The sequence below is a fragment of the Hylobates moloch genome, unplaced genomic scaffold (assembly GCF_009828535.3).
Source record: "Hylobates moloch isolate HMO894 unplaced genomic scaffold, HMol_V3 SCAFFOLD_14, whole genome shotgun sequence".
In the NCBI taxonomy this organism is placed as follows: domain Eukaryota; kingdom Metazoa; phylum Chordata; class Mammalia; order Primates; family Hylobatidae; genus Hylobates; species Hylobates moloch.
The window spans coordinates 40,578,486-40,606,168 of record NW_026652289.1 but is presented as its reverse complement, the minus strand read 5'-3'; the positions used below and the strand labels follow the sequence as shown (position 1 = coordinate 40,606,168).

At 44.3% G+C, this 27,683-nt stretch overlaps 1 protein-coding gene across 3 annotated transcripts in view; it reads left to right on the top strand.

Annotated features, from left to right (window-relative positions):
• The first annotated feature begins 3,674 nt into the window (after positions 1 to 3,674).
• ABHD2 (abhydrolase domain containing 2, acylglycerol lipase) overlaps positions 3,675 to 27,683 on the top strand; it is a 104,780-nt gene continuing 80,771 nt past the window's right edge. Inside the window, exons 1-2 of one of the 3 annotated variants that reach the window (XM_058427336.1) lie at positions 3,675 to 4,023; positions 5,012 to 5,098. The gene's annotated coding sequence lies outside the window, so the exon portion shown is untranslated. Of the gene's footprint in view, positions 4,024 to 5,011; positions 5,099 to 23,307; positions 23,418 to 27,683 lie in introns of those variants that run through there. The other 2 variants (XM_032175355.2, XM_058427338.1) reach the window with 2 other exon arrangements.

The window sequence follows — 27,683 nt, the reverse complement described above, 5'->3', positions numbered from 1 at the left end:
CTCCTGGCTTCAAGTGATCCGCCCACCTCAGCCTCCCGAAGTGTTGGGATTACAGGCGTGAGCCACGGCGTCTGGCCCTAAAACTGCTTTAAAAAATAAAGTCTATCTATATTTTCTAAAAATCCTGAATCCTGTGATCACTACTTCTGAGGGCTAGAACACAGAAAATGAATGAGGACCTTAGAGGAAGGTTCTGAAATGGGCTCCTATAATAGCTATGGCAAACATTTATTAAACATTTTTAGGTATGTGCCAGGGACTGTTTGATGCACTTTGCATCTGTGAACTCACCTGCCACTCAAAGGACCCCATGAGACAAGCACTTCACTGTCCTCTGCATTTTACAGAAGAAAGTAGGGCACAGAGACGTGCTGTACTTGCCCAAGATCACAAGGCTAGGAAGGATGGAACCAGGATCTAAGCCCCAGCAGCAGAGCTTCCAAATCCTGTTTCTCTGAACCATCCCCCGAGGACACAGAATAACAAAAATGACAAACTGAGTGAATTGCTGATTTTCCTTGAAAAGAATAAATAGAACACATTATCTGCTCGAACCACTGCTCCCTGCTGTCTCCCAGAGTACCTTGACTTTCTCAGGTTAGGAAATCCTGCAGAGGCCCCAGTTGAGTTAGAAGCAGTTCTACTTTAATGAAGTCCTGCAGCTTTAGCCATCCCAGAAGGTGACTGGGGCATACCCTCTCCCTTGTTCTTTTTTATAAAAAGGTACTGTCACTGGTTTTGAAAATTCACTTTACAGCCACATCCCAACACCTGCTTATCTCAGGCCAAGGCTCACCAAATCCTCAATCCCAGTGGGCCACTAAATTTGAAGGCAAAAATAAGTCCATTTTGTCTCCTAAATGGCCTCCCTCAGAAATGATTTATAGAATGAAATAATATGATTAAACAGAATATGGCAAGACTGCAAGCAGAAGGGAGGAAACAGAAACCAGAGACAATTAAGGAAACAGTTCTGTGTGCTGGAAAATGATAATGGATCATTCTTTAAGCCTGCCAGAGCTGCAGAGAAGATGCCTGGATCCTTTCACTCTTCCTCCTCTTCCTGAGCTCAGTCTGTGCCTCTTTTTGAGCCTCTGTGACATAATTGTGTTTTAGAATTCCTGAACTGGATAGATGTCCTTTTCTGGAACTGTTGGCTGAACCTATGTTCCTGAGATGGGAGAAAAAAGCCATTTACACAATGGCGAGCCCATCTGCAATCTACTCCTAACAGCTGCTTTTTGTGGCTCTGAATCAAGTTGGAGAAATGATCCTGGATCTCAGGAGCCACTTCATGTTTTTCAGGGCCTAACAAGACATCTCAGTTTCCCTTAGCAAACACAGGCAGAAGCAAACCCGTATTGGGCTGGGCCTATTTCCGTAACATGCATGCAGCCATGTGTATGGCTACCAAGCAGCACTATTTAAAGACAAGAAGCAGAAAACTGTGGATCAGAACCAAATGTGTGCATAGATATGTGCACACACCCCTCCAAAACTAGTGACAAATCTTTTTTTTTTTTTTTTTTCTGAGACAGAGTCTCACTCTGTCGTCCAAGCTGGAGTGCAGTGGCGCAATCTCACTGCAACCTCTGCTTCCTGGGTTCAAACGATTCTCCTGCCTCAGCCTCCTGAGTAGCTGGGATTGCAGGCGTGTGCCACCACGCCCAGCTAATTTTGTATTTTTAGTAGAGATGGGGTTTCACCATGATGGCCAGGCTGGTCTGGAACTGCTGACCTCAGGTGATCCTCCTGCCTTGGCCTCCCAAAGTGATGGGATTACAGGCTTGAGCCACTGTGCCCAGCCTATTTTTTAAATTATTATTAATTTTTAATTGACAAAATTTGTATATATGATGTACAACATGCTTTACTTATTTATGTTTATCATGTTATTATGTTTGTCAAACAAGTTCTCACTCTGTGGCCCAGGCTGGAGTGCAGCGGTGCAATCACGGTTCACTGCAGCCTTAACTTCCTGGGCTCAAACAACTCTCCTGCCTCAGCCTCCCCACTAGCTGGGACTACAGGCATGCACCACCACATCGGGCTAATTTTTAAATATTTTGTAGAGACAGAGTCTCACTATGTTGCCCAGGTTGGTCTCAGACTCCTGGGCTCCACCTCAGCCTCCCAAAGTGTTGAATTACAGGCATGAGCCACTGCACCAGTCCATGTTTTGATACATGTATACATTGTGGGATAGCTAAACCAAGCTAGTTAACATATGCATTACCTTATATACTTACCTAGTGATAAATCTAAAGCTCTTTTTTGGAAGTCCAAACTGTTTTAACTCAGAGTCAGGACGATGGAGTTCATCACTAAGAGACTTTGCTATTGAAGCCTGGGTTTTTCTTTTCCAAGATGAAAGAGTATACAGAGGAATATATAAACACTGAGATGAAACCTTTTTTTTCAAGGTAACATGACAACTGAATGAAAAATAGAGCAATGGCAAAGGATTCTTTCTTCTCCTTCACTCTGATGTACCATGGCTGTGAGTTCTTTCAAAGACAGACACAAAGGGTCTGGGGCTACACTCAGGCCTGAGAAGCTATTTCTGTCCACACTCTGTGATGTCTACACCTTCAGATGGGGAATGGGTTTCAGGGGTCTCTGACAGATACAGCTCATGCAATGATTCCTGGTCTGGTGCTGATCACCCTTCAAAGGATGTTATTTGGTTACGCTCCATAAAACTTGAGCCAGCCCATTGTTCCTTGTCACAACCTGAAATATGTTGGGAAAAATTTACATGGCAACAAACACCACTTCCCTTCTCTGACTAAATCGCTCCTCTCATTTCATCCCCTGCTCCCTCTCTCCCAGCCCTAAGGGGCCTTAGTAGGGTGGCCTTGTCTGCCCTACAGGGGTTGCATTTCAAGTCGCTCAAGTGTTCTATTCTTGGTACACGACATGCCATTGCAAAAGCAGTTTCAGGCTCATAGAATTTTAGAAATGGGCCTAGTTTCCCAGCCGGATGAGGTGAGTGGGTGATGGGTGAAGAATCAGCCTTGATTGAATGCCTGTTGAGTGCCAGCCACTGCTGGCATTTATCAGAGTTTATTTAATCTTCTCATCAACTACTATTGTTACCCTCAGTTGCCAAGTGAAGGGAGTATGCGGGAAGGTTAAGTGACTTGCCCAAGCCCACACAACCGGTAGGAGCCCCAATTCCAGGCCCTAGTTCCAAGGCTACATTCTTCCAGGCGGCCTCCAACTGGGTTGGTTAAGGGCTGAAAGGACAGTGGGACAATAACTGAGGCCCGTATTGCCCAGAGTGTCCCCATCCCCCGTCCGGAGCTGAAAGAGGCCATAGACCGCTGCCTCCACATCTTTTCCTCTCCTTCGGGTTCGGTGACTCAGGACCCTTCTTCCTCTCTCCCGGGATATGACCTCAAATTTCACCCCCTGCGAAATTTGAGTACACGTGAGTCAGTCAGTCGGCCTGGACCCATCAGAGCCCCGCAGCTGAGCTACCAGCCGACCTCATTCCTCTGAGCCCAGTCGACAGCTGACCTTACCCAGCCCTCTAAAGCAGTTTGCGGTCACAATTACCCCTCTCTTCACCCCGCCCCCATCGACATCAAACACGACCCATCTTCTAGCCCTCCTCCCCTTTCCCCGCCCACTCTGGGCTGGCCTTATCCAGTAGCGTCTGGGTCCCTGGACTAAGGCCGTCAAATGTAACCAATTGCTGAGGAGCTCTCTCTTAAGAATCCCGCCTCCACTCTGAGGAACAGCTTCGCTGATCAATGGATTCCCTCCTAGACGCAATGAGCGCGCGGGGCAAGTGGAGAAGCGGCTGAACTGCCCAATGAACAAGCGGTTTCCGTGGTTAGGGGCGTGGCAGAAGCGGTCGTCAGGGGCGTGGCGGCAGTTACTTGGGCGGGGCCGGTAGCGGCGGGAGCTGCACTGGCCAGGGGTTCCGGCTGTGTATCCATGAGCGCCGCTGGCAGCCAGGGAGCTGCAGGAACCAGACTGGGGGCGAGCTGAGCACCTGTAGTCAATCACACGCAGGTAAAGCCACGGCCGAGCGAGCTCCGCGGAGCGGGGATCGCACCCCGGGCCCGTCGAACCGAATCTCCGAGCCCCGAGGTCCCCGGCGTAGCTCGGCCCATCACGCCGCAGCCTGAGGGGATCCTCGGGGGCCTGTCATCTGGCGCCGTGGGGGTCCCAGGGGCTGGCTTGCCCAGTGGTGGGGACAGCCCAGATCGCGGCGGGGAATACGCCTTCCTGAGGCCCTTTGTCCCCTCCTGCCCGAGGAACCGAGGTTGGGGACGACCCCGACCGCGGCCTTTCCCCCATTGGTGCTCACTCCTGGGTCTTCAGGGGCCTGGGGAGGGGTCTGCCGGTTTAGGCTTGGGGAAGAAGGTCCGGGATCCGCACCTGGAAGGAGAGGGCCGAGGGGCCTGATTACAGCCCGAGATACCCGAGAGGCCTCTGTGTTTCTGGGCTCCAGGGGCGCACCCAGGACCAGTGGGTTTAAGTTCTGGGGAGGCAGCTTTTGACCCACTTGGAAGCACATTTACCGAGTTCGGCCCCGCGACCGGCACTGTTCTAGGCGCTTCGTGAGCTTTTCCCACAGCTAGAGCTGTCCAGCAGCGCAGGAGGCTGCCTGCCAGGCCGGGCAGCTAACGCCTCGACCTTGGCAATGTCCAAGCAGTGGCCTGATGACAGCCACCTGTGTGGGATGCTTAGGACTCCCAAGAGGACTGCATGACCCGTCTGTAAGGGCCTTCTCTACTCACAAATGCACTCTTAAGTGGCCTCTAATGCCTAGCTTGAGAAGAGTACTTCTGGGGGTCCATTAGGTTCCAAGTGGCTGTTGAATTCACCCATAATGAATTTTGAGGTTTCAGCTCTCAAGAGTGGGTGTTAGCAAAGAGTCTGGATTATACAAAAAAATAGAGGTTTATTTAGCCACTATGAAACTCCTTAATTTGAACTACCATGGACCGCTCTCTTAATCTTCCCAATCCCTCTTTTTTCGTTGCTCGACTTCCAGTTTGTCAGTTTCACCTGCATTCCAGTAACCAAATCCAAAGGCATGTTCCAAGAACAGGCTCCACAGAGGGACCTGGAGAGACTGCAGGTTTGTCAGAGTCAACAAGATCTGTGCCCAGAGCTTTTCGAAGGCCGTTTCCTTACAGCCACATTAAGCAGAGTCCAAAAGAGAAATCCTTCACTACCCTCTGTCATTTGCCTGAATAGAGAGAACATAATAATCTTCTAAAGGTCAGGAGGCAGAGAAAGAATCTTAACACAACTTGCTGTGTGTTTTAGGATGAATTAATCTTTGAATATCTAGTCAGAAAGCAGTCCATATACAGCTGGTAGTCAGCATAGACTGTGACATTTTAGAGCTGAAGGCACCTTAGATAGAGCTCATCTCTATCTAAGTCTAATTAGGTAGACTCTAATTCAGCCTCCTCAATGCACAGGTGAGGAAACTGAGGCCTGGGGTGGTCACAGGGCTGGTTGGTCATCACAGGCCCATGACTAAGGGTTGATCTCTTGACTTTAGATCTAGCCAGTGCATTACTTATTTCACTCCAAGCTTAGTTTGCCCATTCTCAGTGTTTTAAGTTCTAGGGGAGTCCAGAGAGCTTAGGAGGACAGATTTTGGTGCCTGAGTGCCTGGATTTGAATCCCAGCCCTGCCTCTTACTAGCTGTGCAACCTTGGGCAAGCTACTTAACCTCTCTGTGCCTCTGTTTCCTCACCTCTAAAACAGAAATAATAATGATACTTATGTCAGAAGGTTGTTTTGAGAAGTGCATGGAGTTATTACATCTGAAGCATTTAGAACAGTACCTGGCACAGGGTAAGCATGATAGATTTGCCAGATATGATATTCTGTTGCCTTTTTATACATTTTTCTTCATATCCACCACCCAATACTCTATCAAGAGCTAATTTTTCCCCCATTCCCCTTCCCCCCACTCCCCAATTCATTAAACATATTCCAGATTTCATTTTAACACAGACAAATGCAAGGGGTTTCCAAGTCACATTGCATTTTATATCTTATTTATTATATTTTCTGATTCAGGTAATTTAGTTTCTATGTTAGTTCCCCCTTGCAGTTACATTCTTCTTAGGCTCTGAACCTTTTAAAATTATCTTTAAAAGCAGGCAGTGAGGGGTGGGAATCCCTCGAAATGGTAAAGTCCTGGATGATACCAGTGTCCATGGTGTCCTTCCAAATATGTATTCCCTCTCTTCAGCCCTCCTCCCAGGCGATGAGTGTGATGCAGCTTGATTCTAAATGGATGAACATTTTTAGATTAAGATTTTATGAGCCACTGTATTAAGTGCTTTTCGGAAGTTCAGGGATCGTGTATCAACTGCATTTAAGGAAGTTACTTAGTCATTCGAGTAGGGGGAGCACCAGCAGCGCCTGCCTGGCCTGGCAGAAGCAAAAGTGTGTGACTGATCCGTGCTGGCAATCTAGCTGGTTCACTGGTTTATCTGCGTTTTTCCTGTTCTTTTCCAAAGCTTGAAATAAACCAGGTGGCAAGTACAATGGAATGGTCTTTTTCCTCTCATTTTAGTCAGGGTCTTTCACTTTTTTCCCCTTTTTACTCTCACCTTCATTTCCTTTATCGCCTTCACGGGTCTGACAAATAGCCACTCTCACTGTGCCAGCCAATTCCTTTTTGATGAAAAGATGCCTGCCACTTTCATTTTTTGCAGGAATCCAGTCACCTTTGATTTTCTCTTCTGTTTTTATTTGTTTTCTAGATTGAACCAAAGATTATCACTTCATTAAATGGCACCTTCTTATGCTTTATTTTTCTTGAGTTGATTCTGAATTTAGGTTTTTGTTTAAGCTGTTCTAGAGATCAGCCATTTTAGAATAATAGTTTTCATTTCTTTGCTTGTATATTAATATGGGCCCCTTTCTCTCTTTCTCACTCTCTTTTCTCAACATTTTGGTGGAAGGGCTTCTCATTTGCTGTTACTCGTTGCTTTGAGCATTTACACCTTTTCCTGGTAATCTCTGGCAGGACCCATAACCTCTGTAGTGGTTCTCACTGCCCTTGTTCAGAGCTCCTGCCCCGAGCAGGAAATAATTTCTTTGGTCTTATGGGAGACAGGGGTAGAGTCTGTCTTATTTTTTTGCCTAAAATCTGGCTCTTTTAAAAGCCCTGGGAGAGAGACATTTCCAATATAATTGAATTTTGTGTGGCAGAATTTCTACCATGACCTACAGCTTACAGTATTCTCATTTTTATTGCATTATGAGTTTTGAGTACTCCATGACCAGTTTCGGAGTATAGATAATGTGTGGCATTATTTGTTTCATCTTGGGCTAGGCTATCCCCAGGAACAGAGCATTGAGAAGTTCAGGGTGCCTCTTAAATGTGTCTGGTGTCAAGATTTTATAGCAGCTTTTCATGGTTCAGCCTTTTTGGCCAGTGCATGATTAGGACATTTTTAAGCCCTGTGCTGCTGTTTTTTGTTGATACCATACAGGTGCTACATTATCTCCGTTCGGGATTTTCATATCTGCAGATTTATTTTTTGTTGTCTTGTCCAGGGCATCATATTTTTGGATTGAATGTTTTCTGTTTGTAAAATGGTAGATGTGGATAGATGATAAGCTCCACCGTTACCCCTGAAGCTTGTGGACTGGGGCCAGTTGGGAGAGGGGCTTGTTACACACCGACCCATTGTCTGATCTTTTACAATAAATAGCAGACAGGTGAAAAGCTTTTTAGAGAAGTGGAACATTGGTACCCTTGGATTTGTCTGGTTTCTGATTTTCTTTTGTTGTCTTTAAGTGGAGGTTCATTAAGTTCAACAAATTGAACATCTGGTGTGTGCCAGGAACGCAGTTGACAAGATTAACAAATTAGTTTGGTTTGTTGCTTAAAAACTATTTTGTTTTAAAATTGTTTTTAATAGAAATTTTAAAATTTTTGAATTCAAATTTTAGTTTTTAAAAATAGGCAATACATTCACATGATGAAAGAAAATTTTTTAAAGGCACAAAAGGTTAACTAGTAAATACATCTCTGTGTACCCCTGACCCCTGATCCTCAGAGGCAGCCAGCATTAGCGATTTCTTCATCCTCCAGAAGTGGTCTCTGAACTTCCAAGGGATTTTTTACATCTGTAAGCAAATTCGTTAAACATATTCTGTACACCACCCCTTTTTGCAGAAATGGTAGCGCACTGTATACATGCTATTTGGAACCTTGCCTTTTTCACTTAATATTTCTTGGCAGCGTGAAAAGAGCTTCCACGTCATTTTTTATGAAGGCCGTCTATTTTAGATATCTGTTTTCTGTTTCTAAGGATGCTAAAAAACAATCTTATTTAGGCAGCAGCTTTGCTGGAGATCTTAAAGATCTTGTGGATATTTGGAGGCAAATATTTTTCTTTTCTGTGAGAGGCTGGGGGAGGTGCAGGGGAGCTTCTAAAGGTCAGCTGTGAAGGCAGAGCTGGGGCACTGGCGAGTGAGGAACGTGTTGGTCCTTGGTCCCTTCGCCTTGCCGTCTGTGCAGAATGTGCTAGCATTTCCAGGGGAAGTTTGCTGTTTGCTCTCTGTTCTCCAGAGAAGCTTCCTGGCCTCCCCAAGTCACATTTCCAGCATCTTTTTTCATTTTTTTTTTTTTGAGACAGAGTCTCGCTCTTGTTGCCCAGGCTAGATGGAGTGCAGTGGTGCGATCTCAGCTCACTGCAACCTCTGCTTCGCGGATTCAAACAATTTTCCTGCCTCAGCCTCTCAAGTAGCTGGGATTATAGGCACACGCCACCACACCCAGCTAATTTTGTATTTTTAGTAGAGACAGGGTTTCACTATGCTGGTCTCAAACTCCTGACCTCAGGTGATCCTCTTGCCTCAGCCTCCCAAAGTGCTGGGATTACAGACGTGAGCCACTGTGCCTGGCCTCATTTCCAGCATCTCTGTTGCATCTCATCCCGTCTCCTGCACCACAGCATCACTCCACTTGTCCTGCCTTTGGGCATCCAAGAGGAAGCCTGCCCTTTGTCACAGCACTTTCCGTTTGGGTAGCTTTAAGTGTCTCACCCCTTCTTTTTTCTCACCCCAGGAAAAACCAGCTCTCACACGCGCTCCTCTGTAAAGCGTCTTCCCCAAGCCCACACATAATTTTGTTGCTGTCCCAAGATCTCCAAACCGCTTTAGACTTCCAAGGTCTGAGCCTGACCTGGCCTCGCTAGCAAAGGCTTCCACTGATGCTGACTCTAAGAAGAAAGTTTTCAAGGTTCTTCATATTTGAACTTTCTATGGCTAGGCTTGTGTTTAAAATAACCACACTGATTTAAACATGGTCTTATAGTCTTCAGTGGCTCCCAGGTCTTGCCTCTTGGGTTTTTTTTCCTCTTTCCTTTGAATGTGCTTTAACCTTCATCTTGCTTTTATTTACCTCTGAGTCTGGTTTAGAGCCACCTGGCAATTGAATGGAATCTTTAGTCTATTAGTCTAATCTAGAGTCCTTACCTTCTGGCCTTTGCTCATTGCAGAGCACCCACATTATTAGTCAGTTGTACCACAGATACTGTGTTACATAAGGTGAGGAGAGGGAGGTGGTGTTATCATTTCCACTTTTTTCCAGGCTAAAGTGCAGTGGCCCGATCACGGCGCACTGCAACCTCTGCTTCGCGGTTCAAGCGATTTTCCTGCCTCAGCCTCTCATTTGATCTTGGATAAAAGAGAAGCTTTGAAAGATTGCCTCCCTATGTGCACAGTCACTGTAGGCATGTATTTGTGTACTGTTTACTTAGTCATGTCAATGAGGGCAATAAAAAACAAAAATCAGGAAGCCCAACATGGATTGCTACATTTTGATTCTTTCAAATAAGGAAATACAGCAGTGCTGTAGTCACAGCACTTTGGGAGGCCGAGGCGGGCAGATCACCTGAGGTCAGGAGTTTGAGACCTGCCTGATCAACATGGTGAAACCCTGTCTCTACTAAAAATACAAAAATTAGCTGAACATGGTGGTATGCGCCTGTAGTCCCAGCTACTTGGGAGGCTGAGGCAGGAGAATCACTTGAACCCAGGAGGCAGAGGCTGCGGTGAGCCAAGATCGCACCACTGCACTCCAGCCTGGGCGACAGAGCAAGACTCTGTCTCAAAACAGCAACAACAACAACAACAGAAACAAATAAGGAAATACAAAAGCCCTGTCATCTAAAAAGATATTTTAGCCTGGGTGTGGTGGCTCATACCTGTAACCCAGTACTTTGAGAGGCCGAGGCAGGTGGATCACTTGAGACCAGGAGTTCGAGACCAGCCTGGCCAACATGATGAAACCCCATATCCACTAAAAATACAAAATATTAGCTGGGCATGGTGGTGCACACTCACAATCCCAGCTACTGGGGAAGCTGAAGCAGGAGAATCGCTTGAACCCGGGAGGCGGAGGTTCCAGTGAGCCAAGATTGAGCCACTGTACTCCAGCCTGGGTGACAGAGCAAGACTCTGTCTCAAAAAAAAAAAAAAAAAGGAGATATTTTAGCACCAAAAATGTTGGAAGATCAGTATCTCAGATTAAAGAGCACCTTCTAACCAGGACAATATTTAGCTTACTAAAAAGGTTGAGTTAATGGCCATTGAATTATGCTGTTTGGGAGGGCCTAAAGTCGAGGATTCTACTCAAGGAGAGGTTCCTCTTTTGCAGTTTCCTTAAACAATGCTGGTTACTCTTTTTCTGGGAAACCAGGCCATTGATTTAGTTTAGTTAACCTAACCGCAGCAGCATTTGGTGGGGCTTTGCGCCCAGTTTTTCAGGTGGTACAGACTACACAATGTTGATATGCAATTGTAGCACCTTATAGTGAGGTGAACTGGTATTGGAAATTGTTCTTTGACTCCTGAAGTCTGGATTTGTCATGTCTGAAGTGCCACATTTTAGTTCTTAAGGACTGAGGAGTGGGAGGGGGCTGAGGTGAGACCCCAGCAACCCGCTGGAATTAAGTAAGGCTCTTCAGTGGTATTTACACATAAGTTCTTTGGAAGCATGCACTTAAACTTACTTACTTCATCCATGATTTAGTATCCCGGTAATGGCCCAGATGGCTTCTGAGATACAGCATGACCTCTCTTCCGTGTCCCCACCACACTTTTTGCTTTCCTCCTGTAGCACCATCATGTTCATTTTGTGCTATGGATTTCCCAATCCAGGGCTGAGGACATGTCCTTGAGGTTCCTTGGGTTCTCATTAGATTACAAACTCAGACTTTTTGGTTTCGTGTTAATGATAATTGAAAATGTTTTACAAGCTTGTCCTGGAATGTCGGGATACCTAGTTATAATATCAAGGTGCACCCACACAGTGGGTGCCTCCCCCGTTTGTATGTGAATTTCAGTGCCTCCCCCGTTTGTATGTGAATTTCTGATGAATCGAAGCCAGGTAAACCCCACTGCAGAGAAAAATACATAGATGAACTTAGCACAGAAAAGATAGGAGAGCATCAAGTGAAGTCAAATGATACCACACAGCACTGTGTAAATGAAGGCTGTAGCAGTGGTCCCAGCGAGAAAAGGAGTGTGAGAATGTCTTGTCACACTGTACCTGGCAGTGTAGGCTCTCGGGATCCATAAAACCTGCCCAGGCGTAGGCAGGACCACACTGACATTGTCTGCAGGTATTTCAGGTCTGAAAAATGGCATTAGTCTCATTACATTAATATAGCTCATCTGAATTTTACTGTTTGAGTACTTTTATGTTTTTATAAATGTGCTTGGATCTCTGTAATCGTAAAAGTGCCAAAGGAAGTTTATGCTCCATACTGAGTACTATTTGTACTGTTTGTGCATTTTAAGAACTAGTATAATAAATAATAGTTGGATAAAAGTAGTTTAATTTAAATTTAAGAATCGAACACAAAGTAATGTAACCAGGGGCATCTGGCAGGACTAGTTTTTCCCCTCGGAGGGAGCCATTTGGTACCTGAGTTTGAAAGACCCCAGTGCAGGAATCGAAGCTCTGGGAGGCAGACAGAGGTTTCCAGTCATGTTTGTGTCATTCATATGGCTCCTTTCCATGTGTTGAACATTTTAGAAATATTGGTTGAGTTGAAGAGTTAGTTGACATAATTGTTTTTCTGCCTTGAGGTCCTGTCTGTTCAGACCCTGAAAGTGATAAAGTTATTTGGAGAACTTGAGAAACACTCCCAAAGAGAGTGACAAAAATTACTTATGGGTTTGGGAAAGGCACTTTACAGGGGAGCAGGTATAAGTCATCACACCCGTTTGTACGTGCAGCCAACACTTACCTTCTACATTAATGAAAGGAGGACTTCCAAAACTAATTTCTCTGTTTCTTTTTGTTTCTTTATTTTTGGAGTGAGTGATAAAGTTTTCTTGTTGATATTTGCGTGACCTAAACTCTTGCCAGAATTGCAGTAGCTGGCAGCAGCCTCAAGTTTATTTTCCATAGGCAACTCATCAGCCCAGGGACAGTAGAGGCTTGATCGCAGCTGAAAGTTGGGATGAGCTTGGGCCTTAGTGACTAGCAGGACTGTTTGTCATATTGCTAAATAATCACTCATTCATTTATTAGCTTTTTATTCTGGGAATTTTAAAGATATACAGAAGTAGAGAGAATCATATAGTGAACCTCCATGCCCCACAAAAACCCATCCCCAGCTTTAACAATAATCAACTCATAACCACTCACATTTACTCTGTCTTCCTACCTACTTCTCCCAGCTCACATTAATTTTGAAATAGATCCCAAACATCATATAGTTGCATCTATAAATATTTCCATGATAATTCTTAAACATAAAGACTTCTTTATTAAACACCCATTATTACTCTTTGAAAAATTAACACTAATCCTTTAATATCATCAAATATCATCATTGTTCAAATTTCCAATTGTTTAAAAATGGCATAAGTGTTTTTCTCCTTAAGCTTAATTTTTGTGAATTAGGATTCAAGTAAGGATTAGACGTTATGATTGATTGCTCTACCATTTGTGTCTCTTTTAAGCTACAGATCCCCTTTTCTTTTCTTTTTTCTTCTTTTCCCTGTAATTTGTTGGAGAAACTGGGTAGTCTGTCCAGTAGAGGTATTTGCTTACTTTTGACAGATAATGCATTCATGTGTTATAACATTCAAAAGGTACAACATAGTAAAGAGTGGAAAACTTCCTCCCAAGAAGCAGTCAATGTTACTAGTATCTTGTATATATTTTCAGAGATCTTTTATGTGTGTCCCAGCAAATGTGTATGCATCTATATTCTTTTTCTTTCTTCTTTATGTAACTGGTAGCATATTGTACATGTTGTTCTGCTCCTTGTTTTAGTCACTTAACATGGAATTATACATGTTAGCAAATTTCTTGTTTTTTCTTTTTTGAGACAGTCTCACTCTGTCATGCAGGCTGGATTGCAGTGGCAGGATCTGGGCTCACTGCAGCCTCCACCTCCTAGACTCAAGTGATCCTTCCACCTCAGCCTTCCCAGTAGTTAGGACTACATCACACCCAGCTAATTTTTGTGTTTGTTGTAGAGATGGGGTTTCACCATGTTGCCCAGGCTGGTCTCAAATTCCTGAGCTCAAGTGATCCACCCACCTCGGCCTCCCAAAGTGCTGGGATTACAGATGTGCGCCACGGCACCCAGTCAAATTTTAGCAAATTTCTACATATATTGTTAGGCATTCTATTACTTTTTCTCATGTATCCAATTATATCATTACTATTTCCTAAAAATTGAGGGACATACAATATTCCTAGGATCATGTGATTGTGCTAGAGTCCTCACAGCTGGGAAATGTTCTTTTTTCTCATTCAGAGAATGAGAAAAATTCAGAGTTCAGCAGGCATTTATTGAGCTCTTTCTCTGCTGGATGCTGTGCCAGACATTCTGCCCTGAGGAGTTTCCCTGGGGCCTGAACACCCTATGCCCCACTATGGGCCATAGAGGAGGCTTTCCACAATGCTAACTGAGCTTCCAGCCCCTTCCAGCTCCTTGTGTGGCCTAAACTGTATTCACACTGTAGACATTAGCTTCTCAGGTTCCAAATATCCCGGCTGCAGTTCCCTCCTCTATTCTGATCATGTAAATAAAGTGCTTGCTGATTCTTGTGAATGATGTTGACAAATGTACCCTTCTAAATAGTGGGATGATGGAAAATGCCAAGTAGATTATAGCCAAGGATATTTTTCCCAATTTAGAAAACATAGTTCCTTTCCCTCCATCTATCATTAATTTCACCCATCAGTCTATTTATTGACTCTGCATAGAAATTCTGGATGTTGCACTGAAATTGCAAGAGAAATCAGCACTTTGCCACAAAAGAGCTTGTAAGAGGAATGCAGATTTCTTTAAGTCTCTCATGGCTGAGCAGAGAGGCCTTATGGAGCTTCTGTAAGGCTGAAGTATCAAGGCTGAAGTGATCAGAATCCATCCAGCTCTGCAAACAGCTTATAAGATGGATGGGTGCCTTGCTTCTCTGTATTCCTAGAGCCTCACCAGGGCCTGGCACAGGGAGGGCCCCTGGGCCTCAGTTTCCTTGCTTGCATTAATAGTAACTCACAGCAGTTGTGAGCACCAAATGAGGTAATGTCTGAGGATGCACTTTGTCAGTAAGTTAGGCATTCAATCTTCACTGTCAACACAAATGCATTCTGTGACATGTTTGAGGAGTAAATGAGGTAATGTATTAAAATCACAAACACTTTATAAACGATAGAGCTATACAAGTAGGACATTTTCTTATCATCTAGCTTTGTTCCTTCACTTAAAGTTATCATGATTTGGCCAGGCTCAGTGGCTCATACCTGTATAATTCCAGCACAGTGGGAGGCTAAGGTGGGAGGATCACTTGAGGCCAGTAGTTGGAGACCACCCTAGAAAACATAGTGAGACTCCATCTCTGCAACAACAACAACAAAAAATTTTAATTAGCCAGGTGTGGTGGCACATACCTGCAGTCCCAGCTACTCGGGAAGCTGAGGCAGGAAGATCACTTGAGCCCAGGAGTTCAGAGTTTGCAGTGAGCTATGATTGCACCACTACACTCCAGCCTGGGTAACAGAGCAAGACCTTGTCTCTATAAATTTAAATAAATAAATAAAAGGCGGGGTACAGTAGCTCATACCTGTAATCCCAGCACTTTGGGAGGCTGAGGCAAGTGGATCACTTGAGGCCAGGAGTTCAAGACCATCCTGGCCAACATGGTGAAAAATATAAAACTAAGCTGGGCATGGTAGTGCACACCTGTGGTCCCAGCTACTCAGGAGGCTGAGGCATGAGAATAGAATTGCTTGAACCCGGGAGGTGGAGGTTGCAGTGAGCCAAGATCATGCCACTGCACTCCAGCCTGGGCAGCAGAGCAAGACCCTGTCTCAATAAATAAATAAATAAATAATAAAGGTACAGTGATTTAAAGATAACAGTATCAGAGCCAAAGAACAATACTAGATTCTAGGATGAGAGTCTTTACCCTAACTTATGGTTCACAGATTTAATATTTTGTCTGGGCAGCCAGTAGAGGAGCTTATGGTCTGGAATGGGAGAAGGAACATGTGTGTGATCCATATGTTACCTGTAGAAGACATTTAAATTAGCATTGGTCATGATTGCTCACAGGCAAGTCAAGACCAGAGTAACCAGGCTTAAGGACCCAGACATTTGGCTCTGGACTGGGATCTTCCAGCCTTGGTGAATGAAGTCTCTCCTTTGTCTTCTCTGGTGAGCACACCACTCCCAAGTTCACATTGTGTTGTTAATTTGTTTTTGTTTTTGTTTTTGTTTTAAGAGACAGGATCTTACTCTGTCACCCAGGCTGGAGTGCAATAGTGCAATCATAGCTCACTGTAGCCTCAATCTCCTGTGCTCAAGTGATCCTCCCACTTGCCCAAAGTCACACAACTAGTAGGTAGTGTAGCTGCAGTTCAGGTCAAATCTGTCTCCAAATCCTGCAAGTAGCCTGTCTACCCCATCACCAATGCACATCTACAGAAAGCATTTCAATGAAGCAGAAATCTTTGTAGAAATATTTTTCCATTTTCCTTAGATGTTAAAAAGGAACCTTATTGGCCGGGCAAAGTGGCTCACGCCTGTAATCCCAGCACTTTGGGAGGCTGAGGTGGGTGGATCACGAGGTCAGGAGTTCAAGACTAGCCTGGCCAACATACTGAAACCCCGTCTCTACTAAAAATACAAAAACTTAGCCAGGTGTGGTGGCGGGCACCTGTAATACCAGCTACTCGGGAGACTGAGGCAGGAGAATCGCTGGAACCCAGGAGGCGGAGGTTGTAGTGAGCCAAGATGCACCATTGCACTCCAACCTGGGTGACGGTGCGAGACTCCATCTCAAAAAAAAAGGAACCTTATTTTATAATTTCACCAGCCTCTTAATCTAGGTTAAACTACAGTTAATTGTATTGAGTTTTATATTTTCTGGACCAAATAAGCTCATGTCAGTTGGAAAATACCATAGACAATTTTGTTGCATTGTACGTTTTGGAGAGAATAGCAGAAATCATGAGTCTTCTAATGGTATTTCAGTATTTAACTGAATGTCAACAATCAATGGGTAGATTTCCATCTGCCTTCTATTTGCGGGCCTTTCCTTTCTTCTGCTACCTCCAACATCCTGTTTTAGCTTTGAATATATTTCTTTATTTGTGAGACAGCAGTTTCTGGAGTAGATCTTTGAGCCCAGTGAGATGTTCTTGAGACAAATGGGGAAAGTGTGAAAGAAATATGCCTTGGGACAGTAACTCCTCTGAGCAGTGGAGAGTGAAAACTCTCATTTTTGGATGGATAATTATTTGCTTGAACTTTGAGATGTTCTTTAAATATCCAAAAGCTGCTGACAGCCCAGGCCACAGTGAGTTTTCTCTCCTGATGTACAGTGGCATGGCAATTACTCATAAAGGCCTGTACCTCTCCGCCTAATGTAATAATCTGGTAAGAAACTTCTGTTCAGAGAACCACAATGATGATGCTTTAGGTTAATGCCACAGACTTAGTCAATTAGTAAATATTTACAGTGTCCACTATGCACTCAACACCCTAAATTTAAATTTGTGTAGAATTTAAACATGAGGATTGAATTACAAGTACATACATCAGAACCCCCAACAGAGATGAAAGAGATATGAATCATCACTTTTATGTAGAGAAGAGACTAGCAAATGTTCTAGTTATAGAGGGTGGTTACATAGTGTGAAGGTGAGAAATAGTATGATTTTTAGGGCCTGGAGAGGATGGGCCCCCGGTGAATATCCTTGTATGGTTCAGCAGGTTGTACAAAACTAGTTAGATGCCATCAAGGGCTTGCAGCGGGGCTCAAATGGTGAACGTCAGTGCTTGTCCAACATCGCCATGGGACAGGTTACGAGTAGCCAAGTAAATGGTTCTCACACCTGTGGCCTCACTTCAGCCCCTCACATGAACAACAGTGCACAGCCCTATGCGCACAGCCGAGGCAGCACCTGTGTGGCATCATTTTCCAGGCTGATGTCTGGAATTCCCCTTGTAAGCAAAGCACTGAAGCTTCATTCCATAATGACTCACTGCCACTGCTCCGAAACACATCCCTCTTGTCCTGTCTGCCCATTTCCTGACCGCCCAGCATTCTTGGGCCTTGGCTTAACTGTGAGCCCAGCCTGACGTCTGCATCCACCCCTCCTTCTCACCTTCTCTTCTGTTCCATCTCTTCCAGTGGTTCCTAGCTTTGAGTCCACCTCCTTCTTCTTTCTGTCTCCTTTGTTTGAACTCCTCCAGTATTTATAGTTAGTACTTCAGAGTTTAGTACTTCATTATATACAGGTTTGTTGTACTATTTTCCAATTGTTTCATGGATGTTATATATCATACTTCTTTCATAGCCCCCACAGAGGTTAGAGTGATGTCTTTTGTCCCTATGGGGAGTGAGGTGGAATGTCAGGAGGGCGTAGTTTGCAAAACATCCCTCCCAGTGGTATTGATGCCTTTTCGCAGGTTCTGTCCTCTTCATTTGCAAGCCACTGCTTTATCCACGAGGGTGCTCTCTACTTATGCCAGTGAACTAATTTTTGGTAAGTGGGGTAATTTTCTTTCCTAATCTCAGAGAAATATTTCTGCCATTTTTTATGAAACCATCTTCCTTGATGGCCAGTTCCTTGCCTCCCAGGAAACTGATGAGGAGGCAAGACGAATGTATTGGGAAAGCCCAGCGGAGGAAGAGCTCCTGAGGAGTGAGTGGCGTAGCTATCTGCTTCATGTGGGGCGCTCCTGCTCTGTAGTGTAGAGTATTTTTTAGGTGGACTAGAGGTGGACTCGGAGCAAATGCCTGCCTGATACAGGCAACGTTTGCACAAAAACCAAAGGAAGAAGGCTGCTGGTAGGCTGAGGGTGGCAGGTGGGATTGCCCTTGGGCTTTAAAGAAGGCTGAGAAAACTTACTTCTGGAGTGGGAGGCAGGAGGAGTGAGGCTTGGAACAACAGTGGAGTGTTTGTGGTGGACGGACGGGAGAGAGGAACGTTTGAGGGTGTGAACTTACTTCTGTCTCTTTACTTGAAAAAGCAATCCACTGAGCTAAGACCCTAAAATACATCAACCCAGAGGGCTTCCTTTCGAGGTTTTAGTTTTTAGATCATTCAGTATCCTCAATGCAAAGATGTGATAAAGCCAAGCTCAGGACTACTTGGGGACCAATTCTCATCCTCCTCATGTGTTACAATTCCTTAGCAGTTGCTTTAAAACTAACATTTTTCTAATCTTGAAATATTTAATAAAGCAGCTTTCTGCTAAAGAGCTGAAAGCATTTTACGAACCTTATCTTGAGGCTATCTGTGCACACCACAGCAGGACTGATGGCGGAAGCTGGGCAAGGCTCCCTGGAGGCCTAGTGTTGGGCTGGCAAGTTCAGCACCAGATAGGTGCCTATCTCACAATATCCCTTCTTCATTTCAGGCACAGATCAGTCCTTCATATTTATCTGGATTTAGCTGGTAGTATTTGTCTCCTAAGACTTGGTCACAAAGGAATCCATGGGACCTTCAGGCCTTCTGCTCTAAACTGGCAGGAGATCCTGTTTCTACTCACAGCGTCCGAGGTATTTATAAAACAAATAAGTAAAGCATGCCTCAAAATGCTGTGCACACCATGTACTGTTGCCCCCAGAACCTTCTCTTGGTCTTGGAGGGCAAGGAGCACAGAGTTTTTTCTGCTGTCTCTCCCTGTGTAACAGGGTCTGGTGGCCAAGCCCTGAGGGGCGCTGTTGCTCCCAGGTGACAGAATTCAGCATCAGAGAGCCACACAGCTGAAAGAGATGGACAGGTGAGTGACCTCAGCTCTGCCCAGCTGGGGTGAGTGGGCCGAGCAAGTCTCTCCTTTGGCAAAATCATCTGGGCTTGTTCTAATCCCTGCTGAATTGGCAGGGAAGGAGAGGGGCTTGGCCCATTGGTCATCGGTCGGGTTTCCTCACAGATGCCTGCCATGGTGAAATGCAAGACTGTTAGAGTGATAATGGGCTGCACGTGTTAATGCTCTCATCATGGGCCCCACAGTGTGTATTAGCCAAGTACTGGGGGCACTGGGAGCCTTGGGAAACTAGAACGCTCAGGAACGGGGAGTCCCAGTTGTTTTTATTTTCTCATTAACTGAGAGTAGCTGTAAGTCCTTTTCTGTTGCAGGTCTGGGTGAAACTTTCTTCTTTGCCTGCCTTAGGGAGTTCCATGGGGTGAGTGGTTCTTCAGGCAACGGCTATGCCAGGCACTGGGTCTTGCCCTCCCACCCCCATCTCCATTTCCTCCTTCCGGAAGCTTATTTCCAGACATAGAAGAGTGGGTGGCATCTGTATGGTGCCCAGGACAATCAATCTGGAGATGCCCTCTTCTTCAGTTGTATCCTTCTCTTAAAAATTCCAGTAAACTAGGCACTTGAGCTCATTGGGTTCTGGTAAACTGCAATTTTGCTTTTGATATTACAGAATTTAATTATGGTATAGATTTTTAAAAATATGTTTAGGATAAATCTCACAATTCAAATGCCTGTTCTCTTAGAAAATCTGGAACCTCCCTAGAGGAAACACCTGGCTTAAGATTCTTTTGTTTGCTCTCAGATATGGATTCATGGTTTCTCAGTGAAAGAGAAAACAATTTTGCCTGTGATTTTGCTAAGTGCTTTACCCATTCATTCTCTCGTAGACCGTACTATTCTTTCAGCAGGGTTATTTGCTAGTGGCAGAGGCCAGCTTCCGTTAAGTATTTTAGTAAGGGCACGTAAAAGTGCCCGATTAAATGTTCCTGTTTAACTGGTGACTCAGTCTTCAGACATTTTTAGTTTGGTAACTTTCTTTGTGGAAGCTCATGGGTTAGTAGCCATTCCTGACATTTAAATGTGAGGTTCACGTTTTCCTGCATTGGGTAACTTTACTCCCCCTGAGAACTTGTAGACTATTTTCTGAAATTCCAGCAGATTGAGTGTGTGACCTTATGACTTTGTGGAAGAAATATGGCTAAATAAAACTGTTATCACATGAGTAGGTTTGCACAGAAAGACAATTTCAAGGTCTTATCTTGAATACAACAGAGGGCAACCTTGCCGTAAATACATTTAATTATCTGTCAATCCCTCCAATTCTCTTCTACTAACTTGTGTGTGACTTGATGATCCCTTCACCTTGTAGGACCTGGTTTGTAAGAGATGGACTGGATCAACCAGGGGCTTTATCCTTCCTTGTTATGGTAACCCACTCCCACCCTTTCAGGGCAGTCCCTGGCTTGAGTTAGTTAATGTTCAAAAATCAGTGTTTCTCAGCATCTCTGGAAAACAGGATTGGCCCTGTTGTTTCCAGGGCTTTCCCATCCGTTCTGGCTTGAGGTGGTGGTGGTGAGAGGAGGTCTTTTTTTTTTTTTTCTTTTAAACAATAGAGACAGAGTTTCTCCATGTCACACAGGCTAGTCTTGAACTCCTGGGCTCAAGCAATCCGCCTGCCTTGGCCTCCCAAATGGCTAGGATTATAGATGTAAGCCACTGTGCCCAGCCAAGAGGTGGTCTTTTAAAACCCAGCATATTGGCCAGGTGCGGTGGCTCACGCCTGTAATTCCAGCACTTTGGGAGGCCAAGGCAGGTGGATCACCTGAGGTCAGGAGTTCGAGACCAGCCTGGCTAACATGGTGAAACACTGTTTCTACTAAAAATACAAAAAATTAGCTGGGCGTGGTGGCGGGTGCCTGTAATCCCAGCTGCTCCGGAGGCTTGAACCCAGGAGGCAGAGGTTGCAGTGACCTGAGATTGTGCCATTGCACTCCAGGTTGGGCAACAAGAGCGAAACTCCGTCTCAAAAACAAACAAACCCAAAGTATTTGAGCACCGTGAAGACTCTATCCCACAGAACCCTCTGTGGGAGGACACGCGGGCCTAGACCAACACTGATTCGCTGAAAGGTGGATCTGTGAGCTGCTGGCTAAGGTGCTCACTCACCTCATTAAACCTTACCTAGAGTGAGAACCGGGCCCGGTCGCCAGGGCTGTGCAGTTCCCAAAGCCTCCTGGCTGTGTTCTGAGGCTCTCCTATCCCATGGCAGTGAATGACTCAGAGGACACAAAGGCACAACTCAGATGGGGATGGCTGGGCCTTCTCCCCAAAATCATCTTGGCTTGTTCTCATCCCTGCAGAATGGCTTTTTTCCCCCTATGATGGCTCTGACTTCTTTAGTTAAATGGCAGATAAAGTGGGGAGAAGGTGGCCCATTTCCTCCTTACTTTCCCTCCAAGGGTATCATGTTGCCCACATTTAAGGCTGACCACTTTTATCTCGTGTAGCAAGTTCAATAGTGACCCTCCAAAATTTATGTCCATCTGAAACCAGTGAATGTGACCTTATTTGGAAATTGGGTCTTTGCAGATGTAATCAAGTTAAGATGGGGTTGTACTTTCATCTAAGTTGCCACCAAAGAGGCTGAAAAATCAGAATGACATGGGATGGAAACAGACCATGTTTTTGGGGCAGTGTGCTGTGGCCTTCTGCTATCCTCCTGACACCCTCACAGGGTACTTTGGGGGACAAAGTTTTATCTCAGGGCATTGCAGTTTGCTGGGAGAGCCAGGCTAGGCAAGAGGGGATTTTTACCTGCAGGGAGGAATGGGTAGCCTTTCCATGGGCAGAAGAAGCCCCTCAGCAGGAGAGGGGTGGTGTCAGGAGGAGGGGTTCTGGCTGTGCACTGCCAAGGATGCATTTTAGCACAGAAAACAAGACCAATGCATCTTAGAACTGTTTATGGGACAAGATGATCCCCACTTACTATCCAGTGATTTATTAAGTCTCGCATGGTTCCATTTTAGAAGATATGGTTCCATTTTAGAAGAATCAAGAAGAGTATGTCCTGGGATTAATTTTAAACTCATTGGAGGAGGCCCAAGCAGTCAATCAGCTAGTGAGTTCATTGCTAATGAGACTTGTGTGTCAGTTAGGAAGGAGTATGTTTTGTGGTCGTTTCTGTCAACTTAGGTTGTTTTCTGAGGCAAAATGGAGGAAAGTTTAATAATGGAGATGGTAATAGCAAATATTTTGCGGTAGTACCCCAAAATATTAAAAATATGGTAGTACTGTGTGCCAGGCATTGTTTTAAAATGCTCTTTATGTATTAACATGTTCAGTTTACAGATGGTGTTCAGAGGGATTAAGGAACTTGCCCCAGGACAAACACTGTAGCTGGATTTAGCACTGGCTGTATCACTGCAGGACTGGACCCTAAATGAAATTTACATCTTCAACCAGATGGAATTGGAACAGAGAAATCCTTTAGGGGTTTGGTTTGGTTTTCCTTGAAAGGTATTTGCCTTAGGACCCATAAGTATCAAAGCTTGTTATGTTAGGTCCTTGTGGGTTGCAAGGAAGAGAGATCTCCCCCTCCCCCAGATGTCTGTGTCCTCTGAGCTCCCTGACTTTGCTGATAGCTAAGAGAGGAAAGGAAAGGATGGTTCTGACAGCTGAATCACAGAGGCAAAGAAGCCAAGCCAATAAGTATTTATTCACAGAATGCCATTTGTATTATGTTAACAAGTCATCTGTGGGTGTTCATGTCAGTTAGCTATCATCTGAATTGATTGGAGCGTGTCTGAGTAACAAGGGGCCTTTCAGAAGGAAGTGGCAAACGGTCCCTTCAGCCACTAAGGACAGGAGCGTGGAACTCTTGAGTCATGAGAGGCAATTTGGGCATATTCTCTCACCATTCTAGAAGCTAGAAGTTTGAAAACAGGTTTTACAAGGTTGGTTCCTTCCTTAGGCTCTGAAGGCAAGACTATTCCCCGCCTGTCTCCTCTTCTGATGGTTGCCAGCCATCCTTGGCATTGCTTACTGTAGATACGTGGCTCCAGTCTCCACTTCCATCTTCACGTGGCCTCCTCCCCTGTGTATCTGTGTGTTTGTATCCAGATTTCACTTCTTCCAAGGACACCAGCCAGGGGTTAGGACCCCCTCCAACAAGTACGACTCCATCTTAACTTGATTACATCTGCAAAGACCCAATTCCAAATAATGTCACATTTACTGGTTTCAGATGGACATGAATTTTGGGGGGAGGGTCCCTATTCAACTTGCTACACCAGATAATGGGTTTCCTTTGTTTGGGATCTCTCTGCTCAGTTTGTTCGGTCTTTCCACACTGTAAGTTGTGTCCTGTCAGTGAATATTGGTGTTCCAAGGCTGAAAGCATCACGATCCCATGCAGGTGGAATGAATATGATGAAATTATTGGCACAGCTGAAAGAAAATATGTAACTGTTTAATTTATTTGAAGAAAGAACAAAGGCCCTGAGTGTTGTTAGTTCTTATGAATTTTAATGTGTAATCATCTATGAAGTAGGCAGAAAATGGCTGTTTTCTGTTACAAAGTACAGCGATAGTTTTTTCCTGTGCTCTTTAGCCAAGGACCGCAATTCTATCCCTAGAATCTCAGACATTTCTAGCTGAAAGAGACCTTTGGCATCATCTACTTCTAATCTAACCTTCTCATTTTACAGATGAGGCCTTTCAGGCCCAAAAAGGTTAAGTGCCTTGATTCAAGGTCATCAGCCAGGAAGGGGCAGAGCAGACACTAGGACCCAGGTCTCAGAGCCCCCAGACTGGAGCTTTTCCCAGTGCAGTGGTGGTTTCTCACTCTATCTGTGCCTCCATCTGAAAATAATGCTCTTAGCCATTATTAGAGGAGAGAGCAGGGGAGAGCAGAAAGAGGCGTTGGAGACACAGCTCAGGCCTTCACCTCTGGTGGAAATACCAGTCAAGCTTGTCTTGGAGACCAGGGGCAACACTGGGAGTTCCTTTAGTGACTACATGTTGGGCATTTGGCAGACCTTAGTTTCCTTTGTTAATGCAGACTGTAAATGGAATTCTGACTACCATTTACAGCACCTAAATCCCATTCATAAAATGGCAGGGGAGGTGTGGGCTAGCCGGCAGAGAAGGGATTGCTGCAGGGACACAGGAAGCCCAGCCTGTCATGAAGGTGGAGCTGGGTTTGGGGTGGGGGAAGGGAGACGCTTCCTTTTCATCTGCGACATACCCAGCCCTCCAGCTGTTCTGTGTGACTTCTTTTCCCTATCTAGGCTGCCTGATGTTCATTTTAACTGGATTTCACCTGCCTGGAAAGTGGGGAGGGCCACACAAAATAATACAATGGAATCGGAGTTTGCTGTATCTAGAACAAGTTCAGAATATTAATATTTAGTGAGAAGTCAGACTTGGGAAAAAAGAATACCATAAAACAAAATGCAGCAAGATAAAGTGAATGTGAAAATTTTTCTTCTAAAATTACTTATCTCCTCATTTAATACCTATGTATATGCACTGTGCATGCACACACTCATACTTACACATGCTTCTACATTTTACACAGTTGTTCCTGTATATCCTTGGGGAAATAGTTCCAGGTCCCCTGCAGATACGAAACCCACAGATGATCAAGTCTGATATAAAATGGCATAGTATTTGCATATAACCTATGTATACCTATATACATTAAATCATCTCTAGATTATTTATAATACCTATTACAAAGTAAATGATGTAAATAATTTGAATATTGTATTGCTTTTATTTAAATTTTTTTTCTCTTTATATTATCTTTTCTCTTACTTTTTTCTTTTTTTTTTTTTTTTTAAGACAGACTCTCACTCTGTCGCCCAGGCTGGAGTGTGGTGGTGTGGCAACCTCCGCCTCTCAGGTTCAAGCGATTCTCCTGCCTCAGCCTGGGATTACAGGCACGTGCCACCATACCCGGCTAATTTTTTTGTATTTTTGGTAGAGATGGGGTCTCCCCATATTGGCCAGGCTCATCTGGAACTCCTGGTCTCAAGTGATCCACCCGCCTCGGCCTCCCAAAGTGCTAGGATTACAGGCGTGAGCCACCGCACCTGGCCTTATTGTTGTCTTTTTTTTTTTTCAAAAATTTTCATCTATGGTTGGTTGAATCTGCAGTTGAGGAACAACTGTACTTCATTCACTAAGGCTGGGTTCTAGATCTAGCTGCTCCATGGGCCTTCCTTGCTTAATTTTTTTTTCCTGGACTGATTTTTATCTAAGCTTCTAAAGTACAGATAGCCTTAACATAAATTTCTTTTCTCTCTGGTTAAAATGAGAATTTACTTAACTGCCAACCTTCACCAGAAGGTTTTCCACCAGAAATACCAGCTAGGTGCACAGGAGGTAGTCAGGTACTTAATTAAGCCTGCTGAAATGCCAGGGAGTATCCCCAGGGACATGCAGAAGTGATCTGTTCTTCAGGACTTCAGGTTGAAACCTTGGATGGAGGCTGTGTAGTTGGACCACAATAATTATAAATCTCTCATAGAGTTGCCTTCCCCGAATTGAATTGAATTTTAAAACCTTGGCATTTTTCGAGGGTTGAGGAAATTAATTCTCTACTGCATTTGCTATTTAAAAAAAGTTGTGGGAGGACATTGTCTGTCACATCACTCAAGGTCCCCTTATATAAAGTCCCACATTTTAAAAAAATAATTCTGTGCCAGATAAGCCTTGTTTCCACTGAGTATCTCTTATTGCCACTGGGCGTAAGAGCACAATAAATGTTAGGTCTCTTTCCATTTTGGAAACCATAGGTCTGACTGGGTTTCCCTTTTCCCCCGACAGTCAGAAAGCTCAGATAAATTAATTAAAGCATAATCACATGCAATAAAGCTTTATCACATACATAATTGTTGTGTACGTTGACATACATATTTTCCTTTCCAGTGTTTTAAAATTTCTCCTTAGATTTTCTTAGTTGCTATTTTAAAGCTTTGTTCTAATAATAAAAATGTTGGTAGTCATTATGAATTTTGGGAAATAGAAAAAAAGAAGTCACCAATACTCTTATAACCCAGTGATTTTAGCATTCATAAAGATTTGAATGTATAATTTTCCTTCTGTATCTTTAGAAATTGCCAAGTAAAAGAGTCTAGAAGTCATAGTGGCTTCAACTGTTCATTCTCTCATGTAAAAGAAGTCCTGAGATAGGCAGTCTAGATCGGATATGGTGGCTCCATTAAGTTGTCAGGAATTCAGATTTCTGTCTGTCTGCCCTGCTGTCATCTTAATGGGGCTCCTAGGGAGAACTCAAGGTCACTTCATGGCCCAAGAGGGCTGTTAGAGTTGCAGCCATGTTTTCTGCATTCCAGGGACGCAAGAAGGGTAAAGGGCAGACACAGGGTGAACTCCCTGCCCTCTAAGGAGCTTTCCCAAAAATTAGATCTACCCCTCCAGAGCTGACCAGAATTTAGTTACATGGACTCACCTAGCTAAGGGAAGCCGGGGTATATAGTTTTTTTCAGCTGAGCACATTTCCCAGGTTTCTGCTACTAAGGATGAAGGGGACACTTACTATCAGAAAGCAATCAGCAGCCTTACACATTTCCATATCTTTCGCTATGCATATAGATTCAGTAAGGGTGTTTTCTTGAAGCTGTCTCAAATAGTTTGTGGAAAGAGTTAAGGTATAAATAAACCTCAATGAAAATATCAATAAATAAAAGGCACTACATCTTGTTATCCTATCAGCTTTGCCACTCTGCCTTTCCATCATTTTTTTCTAGGAATTTTTTATTTATATATATATATATATTGATCGTGTATTTTTCAAATACTCCCCTAAGGTCAACACAGACCTTAGATGCTTTTCTCCAAAGGTTGCATATTCAGATGCTTATGGGGACCATTCAGGTACCATAAATTATTAAAGCGGGCCAGGGGTCAGTGTCGAGGACCCCACTAATAGGGAGTGGTGGGGACTGTGGGCACCTGGAGAGAGCTTGCTGGATGTGAAGGGGGCAGCCCTGCTCAGCTCTGTCCATTGTTGCCGTGTGAGAATGCTGGCCCTGTGTTGCCAAATCTTCTGATTTTATTTCCAAAAGAAACCAGAAATCTAGATTTTTATCTGAAATCTTCTGGTGTTAATAATATGGCAATGAATAAATTAATTTTTTTAAATGCCAGCTGAATGCAACACTGCCCCATGGGCTGCCAGTTTAAGATCTTTGATCTGGTCCATGCCCTGTTTTTCTTTTGGCAGCCAAGCCTGTGGGGTCAGGTGGCCTGTGATGTGGCTGAAGACTTTGCTCTTCCGGCCCCATCTCACCACAACCTGGTTCTGTATGACTAATTTGTCTCAGAATAGGGACAGATAATAATTGGAAGTTGGGCAAGACTGTTCTGAAGGTTAATTGATTCTTTCCTTCAACGGGCTTTGATTTTCTTCTG